The following is an 8,805-nucleotide window of genomic DNA, read 5'->3' as shown; positions in this document are numbered from 1 at the left end:
CTGGATGCTGAAATCACTGTGAATCTGCTGTGATTCTGGGGGCTGCCCGATTCCTGATGTTCATGGCTCGATTAAACTCTTTTAAATTTAATTCAGCTGAAGTTTTTCTTTTATCAGCCTTCATCACTCTCCTTAGACTAGTTTGTTAACCCTTTTTCCTATCTTTTCTCTTGATACTAAAAGTTACTTTATTTGTAAAAGATTACATCTGTAACATTTCTTTTTTTGGTAGAGACAGGGTTTTGCCATGTTGCCCAGGGTGGTCTCAAATTCCTGAAGTCAAGCGATCCGCCCACCTCTGCCTCCCAAAGTGCTGAGATTACAGACGTGGGCCACGGTGCCCGGCCAAACCTATAACATTTCTATATTGATTCAGTGTACTACTATGTGTGGTTTCTAAAACTGACTGACTTTCAGAGTGGCTTGAGCCTGTGTGCCCGCAGCTCTGACTACTGGATGAATGAAAAGTACTAAAAAAATTGCCTTCTTAGAAACTCCATGTAACTGGTGACTTTTCTAATTAAAATAACATCAATGAAAATCTAACATTATAAAAAGACAATGAAGGTGGGTAGATCTGGTTTCCCCTAATAAGGTAATGAGGCCTACCATTAACCAGGTAGAGAAGGTCTGCTGGGGCCTTTCTCAAGGATCTAGGGATGTCTTCACCCTAATCTTGCACCTCTGGAATCTTCCTCCTTCCCCTCCTCCATGTGTCAGCTGTCCAAGTGCCATCCACTCCTCTCCAGGTACAGGGACATTAATCTATCACACTCCAAGTACCCCAAAATAAAAGCCTCAGAAGCAAGTTTTCCTTTGATTTTCTCTTGTCCTGTTGTCTCTCAGTTCCATTCTCCCCTGAGCCTAGCCATAAAGCTGGAATCCCTCTTCCCCAAGGCAGGTCATAGAAACCAGAACCCCTATTCCCCAAAGGTAGCCACAAAACCTAAATATATTACTCAATTTTCCCTCCATCTTTCTGTGTAAAGACTGGCCACAAAGAAATTATCCAACCTACCTTGTTTGACTATAGGTCATAAGACCCCATTCTAGAGAGGGATCTGCCCCACACACAGGAGGAGGAATGTGTGCTCAGGGAGGTCAAGAAGAATCTAAACAGGCAGGCCTCCCTGAGTTTCCCCAATCAGTCTATTAGCATTAGATCAGACCCTTTTTGTCCAATCATATTTCTACATGGTGGTTTGTACTTTGTTGAATCTAAGCATACCAATGGACAATTTCCTCTGTATCTTTGGGTCTTCAATCTGAAGGCTCCTATGTATTCATGTTAAATAAATGTGTATACCTTTTCTCCTATTAATCAGTCTGCCTCATGTCAGTAATTTTCAGTGCACGCCCCCTCCAGGGGACCAAGGCCTTGCCGCCTATGTCACCAAGCCTTGGTTTTGATAAGTGAAGAGAAGGTTTGACATTTTCTCCCTCAACAAAGCCTGGCTTTCCAGACCGTTCTCTCATTCAGCAGGCCAAAGTGAAATAAAATTGACAGTCAGAACTGAGCAATGACTGTTGTTCTAGCTGGTATCTACCATCTCTATAAAGCAATGAAATATTGATTCAATGAGTGAAGGCAATGGAGCTTTAAGAAAAATCTTAAACTGCATTGGCTTAAATTTTTAAAAATCATTATTATATTTGTTACAAATGTACAAAAAATTAATTTTAAATAAGAATTAAGGAATTTTAAATTATTTTCCACTACCGGTAAGAGTGAAGAGAAACACATTTTCATACATTGTGTTCACACGTTGCTGGTGTTTGCATAAATTTACTAAGTATACTCAAAGGTCCAAGTAGATGTCTGCTTTAACTTGTAACCTGCTCCTCTGTACTCACCTCTACCTAACGCCCTCCTCTCTTTTCCTGAAAATTAAAAGTGACAATAGACAGCAATTTCCTCAACATGGAGAATTTTTGAGAAAGAAGAAATCAATGAGCTGCTTTCTCTTCTCTAAATAAGTTAGATTATAAACGGATTTAGACATATCAAGGGCATAACTTTCTCTTTCCAACTATTATGTTTTGAGATTTAGGATAGTTTATTGCATTTATATCAATCAATATGTTGTTATGGAATTTAGAGATTCCTTTTAAAGTTGGCAATCTTGGTAGTTTTTTTTTTTAACCTGTTAATTCAGTGAATTTCTAACTTACTGTAAATGTTGATGCTTAAGGTCTTAATGGTCTATATTTATATAGAATATCTTGATTCCAATTTTCTGTTCTTCTAGCTGAAGCTTTGCATTTGGAAAACGTTGCATTTCCATCTAGATCTACCCTACAGGCCTAGTGGAAGAAATTATTTCCTCTCATACCTCTTACAATGAAATTTTAAGAAGCAAAATAAGGTGGGGGGGCTTCTGATTAAATATGACAGATTGAATACACATGTTTGCCTCCATTTCCTTCCACAACCTCACTAACATGAAAGTAAAAAGATTACCTAAAAGACATAAACCCATAAAGGCAATGACAAAGAAAGAAGAGATGACACTACAGCACGATAGAACGTATAGATACATACATGAGTGGGAAGTTACTAGGTAAGAGAAAGCTGAAACTTTAAGCTGACCATAAGGCAAAGGGAGGTGGTCTAGAAACAAGACAATTGATTTTACAGAACCCCAGAAAAGCTAAAAAATCATAGGTATCACATATCTCAAGGTGCTGATCGGGTGGGGCTAAAAACAGAAGGGCAGGGCCGGGTGCAGTGGCTCACGCCTGTAATCCTAGCACTTTGGGAAGCCAAGGCAGGCAGATCACCTCAGGTCAAGAGTTTGAGACCACTCTGGCCAACATGGTGAAACCTCACCTCTACTAAAAATACAAAAATTAGCTGGGCGAGGCCAGGCACGGTTGTTCATGCCTGTAATCCTACCTTTTTAGGAGACCGAGGCGGGCAGATTGCCTGAGCTCAGGAGATGGAGACCAGCCTGAGCAACATGGTGAAACCCCACCTCTACTAAAACTACAAAAAATTAGCCAGGCATAGTGGTGTGCACCTGTAGTCCCAGCTACTCAGGAGACTGAGGCAGAAGAATGGCTTGAACCTGGGAGGCAGAGGTTGTAGTGAGCCGAGATCACACCACAGTACTCCAGCCTGGGCGACAGAGTGAGACTCTGTCTCAAAATAAATAAATAAATAAATAAATAAATACAAACAGGATAGGGTAAATCTGTATAGGAAATAGAATCCCCAGATCCCCTCTTTCACCCCAAATAATGACTACCCTTTTCCCACCCGATATAAGACTGGATGACTCTCTGAACAAGCTGCACCATAATGGCTCAGGTCAGAGGACATCAGGAAGTGGGAGACAGGGATACCGTACTAAAAATGAAAATCTACACGTGAAAGGTGAGAATCGCATTGCGCTTTTTGACATAGCTCCTAAGAATGCTGGCATGCAGGCTGATACTAATATAGGAGTTAAAAATAAATTATTGGCCGGGCGCGGTGGCTCCGGCCTGTAATCCCAGCACTTTGGGAGGCCGAGGCGGGCGGATCACGAGGTCAGGAGATGGAGACCATTCTGGCTAACACGTGAACCCGGGAGGCGGAGCTTGCAGTGAGCCGTGCTCGCGCCACTGCTCTCCAGTCTAGGGGACAGAGCGAGACTCCGTCTCAAAAAATAAAATAAAATAAAATAAAAATAAAAATAAAAATAAATTATTTAGGCAGATAGTGAGGGTACAGGAGTCCTCAGTAAGTCTTTTCTCTTAATAAAAAGCAGCCCCAAAACCATTTCTTTTCTAACAGAAAGCAGCCTGAAAAGTCAAGCTGCAAGCATAAATAAGCAAGCTGGAAGCAGGGATAGATGAGTGCCAGCAGCTGTACTAAAAGCCAGGTTCACACAGTATGGCAATTCCCCCTCCCTTTTCTTGGTTGCCATGCGTGTGCGTGTCCTGGAGCCGGCCACGTAAAGAACCCCATTTACATAATAAAAGATTAAGGTGAGATGGCCAGGTTCTTCTTGGGCTATGTAAATGACACACCTGGTCAAACCAATCCCCTGGGCCCTATGTAAATCAGATACCACCTCCTCAAGCCTCCCTATATAACCTACTGCTTCCTGCCAAGGGCGGGTTTTCCATTCAGAGCCCTTCCTCTGCACAGGGGAGCTGTTCTCTTCTTTCCCGCCTGTTAAACTTTCCGCTCCTTAACCCACTCCATGTGTGTATGTCCGTGTCGTTAATCCTCTCGACGTGAGACGATGAACCTCGGGTATTTTCCCAGACAACAAACTGCTTTGATACCTCCAAGTGGATTGGAAGATTTCTCTCTGGGTCAGTTGACCAATGCAAGAGGAAAGACTCACAGACACTCACAGACAACTCACGTCGGAGGACACTATGACACTGTCCAGCCCAGCCACCCTGTGATGGTGGTCATCATTCCAAAAGCCCCCACCACTCACACAAATGTTCCATCCAACTTTTTAGTGCCTCACTCTGAAATTAAATATGCAATAATGGAGAAAAATTGTGAAATAAAATTAAGTTAATCTCCTAGGGGGGAAAAAGACAGAGACAGAAAATGGGAGATAAAATTTAGAAAATTAGAGGACCACTGTAGACTATCCATATAATAGGAATTCCAGAAAGAATGAGTCAGGAAAATGAAGGGAGGGTGTTTTAAAATAAATAATTCAAGGGAATGTCCTAAACCCGATGACATAAGTTTTCAGATTATGCCCAGCATGACACCAAGACACATATGAAAACCATGCCAAGACACATCATGAAATTTTGGAACCCCTAAAATAAAGAAAAGACCCTAAAAGCCTTGAAATTTTTTTCCAAATATCATGTACAATGGATTAGAACTCCGATTAGCATCAAATTACTCAATACCTAACAATGGAAACTAAAAAAAATTTAACAGTATTCAAAAATCAGAAGGAAATTATATTCAACCCAGAATTATCTATCTGGCCAAGCATTCAATTAAACAAAAGGATAAAGACATTTCCAGATGTGCAAAGTGTATCGGTGAGATTCCAGTTAGTATTCTGATACAGGGAAAATTTAATATGAAGAATTATTAGTTAGTAAAAAAAATATGATTTTTTTGAGAGAGGGTCTCACTCTGTTGCCCAAGCTGGAATGCAGTGGTGGGATCACAGGTCACTGCGGCCTTGACCTCCCGGGCTCAAGTGATCTTCCCACCCCATCCTCCCAAGTAGCTGGGACTACAGTCATAAGCCAATGCACCTGACTAATTTTTTTATTTTTTGTCAAGATGGGATCTCCCTATGTTGGGCAGACTGGCCTCAAACTTCTGAGCTCAAGTGATCCTCCCGCTTGGCCTCCCAAAGTGCTGGAATTACAGGCATGAATCACCATGCTCAGCTAGTAAAAGATGATTAATTACTAAAAGATGTAAAAGAAAGCCCAAAGAAGACAGGAATACCAACTGTAGGGAACGACTACTTCCTTTAAGGCGGAGACAGAGTATCCATAATCAAGGAAGAAATAAGCTCAGAAGGACCTGCAAAGGCTGAGATTCAGACCTCATTGTAGAGGGTGTGACTGAGGCCCATGTAATAGTGGAGAAGTTCACTGGGGTACTGTGGACAGAAGCTGTCCACTGCGGTGTGCCAACCAGAGCCAGTGGGCAGGAGGTCACCCGCTAGAGCAAGCTAGGGCTGGCTCATGAGAAGTTGCTTGCTGGAGAGTTGGAGGAACTTACTGGAAGTTGAGTGGAGAAACTTGTTTGAAGGCAAGTGCCACTGAGCCCCCTGCACATCTGTTGACAACTGCACATGAGAACTTGTCTGCCATGCTGTGCGGTGTTTTTCCAGGGCCCTCTATTGACAAAGCCTACCATTGCTCCAGCTGGCAAAGAAGAAATGTTTATTGGGTCCAGCTCCAGTATCATAAAGAAGCACAATAGAGCTGAGATGCAATAAATTAATAACTGGCACACAAAGCCTCAGAAAAATCTGCTTCCTTTGTGCCTTTCCCTGGAAAGTGACTCAAAAATGATCCACCAAAAGGAAGCAAACTAGGAAAGAATAATATATGAGATCCAAGAAACAAGAGATAGAGGACTGATCCCAAGAACAAGGAAAAGTGAATCCCAGGATGATGACAATGGAAGATCCAGGATGACAGTGGATGCAGCAGGACTAGTGAGCAACCAGTATCTCTGACTGGAGCAAGAAAAGAGATGATTCCAGGAGGGATGACTCAAAAGAGACTGTGTGTGTGTGTGTGTGTGTGTGTGTGTGTGTGTAGAAGGAAGAAATGGAGTAGGGAGGAGGAGGGAGAAAAAGAGCAGGAGAAATAAAAAAAGGAAGAAAAGAAAAGAGAATATGTTTGAATACATTGAAAGGAGTTTTATGCTCTATCAGTGTCTTAATGATAGATACCTAGAAAATTAAGTGAACAAGAAACTGACAATTATTAATCCCAGAGAGAAAAAAAGGTTTTACAAAAAAATATATATAATTGTAGTTCACTACATGTCTAGTTGTGAAAAATATTTACACAGTGTTCAAAATTCAATGAATATTCAACTGATCAAAAATCATGGTACAACTATATTAGGAAGATGAAGTGAGAATAGGTGAAGAATCAGGAGGTATAAAAGAACGGAAGCCTCATCTTACCTAGCAGGAAGGCAATAACAGATGATAACCAACATGTAAAAATGTAAGAAAGCAACATTACGAAAATGTTATTAAAAATATGAAGGTGACTACCAAATGAAAGACCAAAATGTATCCTAAGCGGTTGTTTCTGGATAGCAGTAATTGAGGGTAAGGTGAAGTGGGATGGAAATTGTTGGTTTAAGTTATAAGAATTATAGAATTTAAACATTTTTAACTATGCATATGGATATCTTCAATAAAAATTGAGGAAAAATCAAAACAGAATTTATTTCTTAAGTTTGAATTGGAACGTAGGTCTGCATTAAACACATTTCTTCAATTTATTTCAATTAAAAGTTGGTTCCAGGGCATAATTCCCTGCTTTGGACATATTCTCAGAAGCATAAAGTCTTTGGCAATAAGGATGCTCCCCTCAAATTACATGAGGCGCAAAACCACAGTGTGCCAGGGGGCGTGAGAAACTACAGTGTAAGCATGGCCTACCTCTAGAGGAGAGAGTCAATTTTATCCAAGGGTAATCGCAGAAAGCTTCTTTTCTTGTCTTAGAAAACATATCAGGCCAGGCACTGTGGTGCATGCCTGTAATCCCAGCATTTTGGGAGGTTGAGGTGGATGGATCGCTTGAGCCCAGGAGTTCAAGACTAGCTTGGCCAACCTGTTGAAACCCTGTCTCTACCGAAACAAACACACAAACAAAAGAAAACCAAAAATTAGCTGGGAGTGGTGGTGCACACCTGTAGTCCCAGCTACTGCAGAGGTTAAGGTGGGAGGATTGCTTGAGCCTGGGGAGGTCGAGGCTGCAGCGAGCCATGATCGTGCCACTGCACTCCAGCCTGGGCAACAGAGTGAGACCCTGTCAAAAAAAAAAAAAAAAAAAAAAAAAAAAAAGGAAAAAGAAAAGAAAAGAAGAAAAAAGAAAAGAAAACATATCTATGTTATGGAAGACAGTGGAGCTTTAAAGAAGGAAAGAAATTTGGATTAATTTTGATGCTAAGTTAATGGTTACACTGACATCAGGGCTTTTCAGATGTTGTTTCCTCTCAAGAAGTGCAAGCCCCTCTAGCTTTTCACAGGTATATTACCTTCCCATTTGGTTCTTCAAGTATGAATGGAACACTTAATGTATATGTTATGGGTTGAATCGTGTTCCCCCAATATTTATATGTTAAAGTGCCAACCCCCAGCATCTCAGAATGCGACCTTCTTTAGAAATAAGTTCGCAGCACATATAGTTAAGATGAAATCTTCATGATGGACCCTAATTCAATAATACTGGTGTCTTTACAAAAAAGGAAAATTTGGACACACACACACAGACAATGCCATTGAAAGATGAAGGCAAAGATGAAGGCAGAGATGGGGATGATGCTTCTACAAGCCAAGGAACACCAGGGATCGCCTACAAACTACCAGATACTAAGGGAATGGTAGGGAACAGCCTCTTCCTCACAGCTCTGGAAAGAAACCAACCTTGCCTACACCCTGATCTCAGGCTTCTAGCCTCCAGAACTATGAAACAATGTGAAACATTTCTGTTATTTAAGCCACGCAGTTTGTAGTATTTCATTATAGCAACCCCAGAAAACTAATACAGTGTTTAATGTGCTTTTTCTATTAAGTGGTGGTCTGGTCCCCAGATTTTCTTTTTGTTGTAAATATTATCCAGAGAGTCAATATACTTATAAATATCTTCTCAACATATTTATATCATCAATTGAATTAAATTCTTCTTTTGAGCTACATTTGTATAGTTATGAATGAAAAGTTGTTGGGGGAGATAGCAGAGAAAGAAAATGTGATTATTTATTTCTTTAGACTGAATAAATACATTTACTTTTCTGTCAGAGGGTGGAAGGGATCAGAGTAACACTTTCCAGTTGCATTCCTTATTTGATTTTCTAACTAATTCAAGTCCTTTCAGTTTAGATTTGGTTTGTATGTTTTCTTAAAAGATGAGTGAATGCACGTAGTTGTATTTACGTTGCTTAGGATCTATATACTGTAAGGCAAGAACGTTTCCATTTATAACATTCCTTGCAGCAGGACACAGTGGCTCATGCCTGTAATCACAGCACTTTGGGAGGCTGAGGTTGGCGATTACTTGAGACCAGGAGTTCGAGACCAGCCTGGCCAACATGGTGAAACCTTGCTTCTATGAAAAATACAGAAA

This window comes from Macaca thibetana, chromosome 1 (assembly GCF_024542745.1).
Source record: "Macaca thibetana thibetana isolate TM-01 chromosome 1, ASM2454274v1, whole genome shotgun sequence".
Lineage (NCBI taxonomy): Eukaryota > Metazoa > Chordata > Mammalia > Primates > Cercopithecidae > Macaca > Macaca thibetana.
Note: the sequence above shows the minus strand (reverse complement) of the source record.